The sequence below is a fragment of the Arachis hypogaea genome, chromosome 4 (assembly GCF_003086295.3).
Source record: "Arachis hypogaea cultivar Tifrunner chromosome 4, arahy.Tifrunner.gnm2.J5K5, whole genome shotgun sequence".
NCBI lineage: Eukaryota > Viridiplantae > Streptophyta > Magnoliopsida > Fabales > Fabaceae > Arachis > Arachis hypogaea.
The window spans coordinates 79,799,772-79,801,652 of NC_092039.1; the positions used below are offsets into that span (position 1 = coordinate 79,799,772).

Genomic DNA, 1,881 nt, shown 5'->3' on the forward strand with positions numbered 1-1,881 from the left:
CGGATGATGGATCATCCATGCACTCCCAGTCTCTAGGACTATGAAATCAGCAGGGATGTAATGTCTTCAACTTTTACCAGAACATGCTCTACAAGTCCATGAGCTTGTTTTCTTGAGTTGTCTGCCATCTCTAGTAAGATTTTTGCAGCTTGCACCTCAAAGATCCCTAACTTCTCCATTACAGAGAGAGGCATGAGGTTTACACTTGACCCTAGGTCACACAAGGCCTTCTTGAAGGTCATGGTGCCTATGGTACAAGGTATTGAAAACTTCCCAGGATCCTGTCTCTTTTGAGGCAGTTTCTGCCTAGACAAGTCATCCAGTTCTTTGGTGAGCAAAGGGGGTTCATCCTCCCAAGTCTCATTACCAAATAACTTGTCATTCAGCTTCATGATTGCTCCAAGGTATTTAGCAACTTGCTCTTCAGTGACATATTCATCCTCTTCAGAGGAAGAATACTCATCAGAACTCATGAATGGCAGAAGTAAGTCCAATGGAATCTCTATGGTCTCATTTTGAGCCTCAGATTCCCATGGTTCCTCATTGGGGAACTCATTGGAGGTCAGTGGACGTCCATTGAGGTCTTCCTCAGTGGCGTTCACTGCCTCTTCCTCCCCTCCAAATTCGGCCATGTTGATGGCCTTGCACTCTCCTTTTGGATTTTCTTCTGTATTGCTTGGAAGAGTACTAGGAGGGAGTTCAGTAATTTTCTTGCTCAGCTGACCCACTTGTCCCTCCAAGTTTCTAATGGAGGACCTTGTTTCAGTCATGAAACTTTGAATGGTTTTGATTAGATCAGAGACCATGGTTGCTAAGTCAGAGGTATTCTGCTTAGAACTCTCTGTCTGTTGCTGAGAAGATGATGGAAAAGGCTTGCTATTGCTAAACCTGTTTCTTCCACCATTATTGTTGTTGAAACCTTGTTGAGGTCTCTGTTGATCCTTCCATGAGAGATTTGGATGATTTCTCCATGAAGGATTATAGGTGTTTCCATAGGGTTCTCCCATGTAATTCACCTCTTCTATTGAAGGGTTCTCAGGATCATAAGCTTCTTCTTCAGATGAAGCCTCCTTAGTACTACCTGGTGCATTTTGCATTCCAGACAGACTTTGAGAAATCATATTGACTTGCTGAGTCAATATTTTGTTCTGAGCCAATATGGCATTCAAAGTGTCAATCTCAAGAACTCCTTTCTTCTGATTGGTCCCATTGTTCACAGGATTCCTTTCAGAAGTGTACATGAATTGGTTATTTGCAACCATTTCAATCAGCTCTGGAGCTTCTGTAGGCGTCTTCTTCAGATGAAGAGATCCTCCAGCAGAGCTATCCAAAGACATCTTGGATAGTTCAGAGAGACCATCATAGAAAATTCCAATGATGCTCCATTCAGAAAGCATATCAGTGGGACACTTTCTGATTAATTGTTTGTATCTTTCCCAAGCTTCATAGAGGGATTCTCCTTCCTTCTGTCTGAAGGTTTGGACTTCCAGTCTAAGCTTACTCAATTTTTGAGGTGGAAAGAACTTTGCCAAGAAGGCATTGACTAGCTTTTCCCAAGAGTTCAGACTTTCTTTAGGTTGTGAGTCCAACCATATTCTAGCTCTGTCTCTTACAGCAAAAGGGAATAGCATAAGTCTGTAGACCTCAGGGTCAACCCCATTAGTCTTGACAGTGTCACAGATTTGCAAGAACTCAGCTAAAAACTGATGAGGATCTTCCAATGGAAGTCCATGGAACTTGCAATTCTGTTGCATTAGAGAAACTAATTGAGGCTTAAGCTCAAAGTTGTTTACTCCAATGGCAGGGATAGAGATGCTTCTCCCATAGAAGTCGGGAGTAGGTGCAGTAAAGTCACCCAGCACCTTCCTTGCATTGTTAGCA

The 1,881-nt window shown here is 42.7% G+C and overlaps 1 non-coding gene across 1 annotated transcript; it reads left to right on the forward strand.

Moving 5' to 3' along the window:
- Positions 1 to 1,391: 1,391 nt before the first annotated feature.
- Positions 1,392 to 1,499, forward strand: LOC112799038 (small nucleolar RNA R71). Its single transcript, XR_003200627.1, has one exon. It is a non-coding gene; the product is annotated as a small nucleolar RNA R71 (small nucleolar RNA).
- The last annotated feature ends 382 nt before the right edge of the window (positions 1,500 to 1,881 follow it).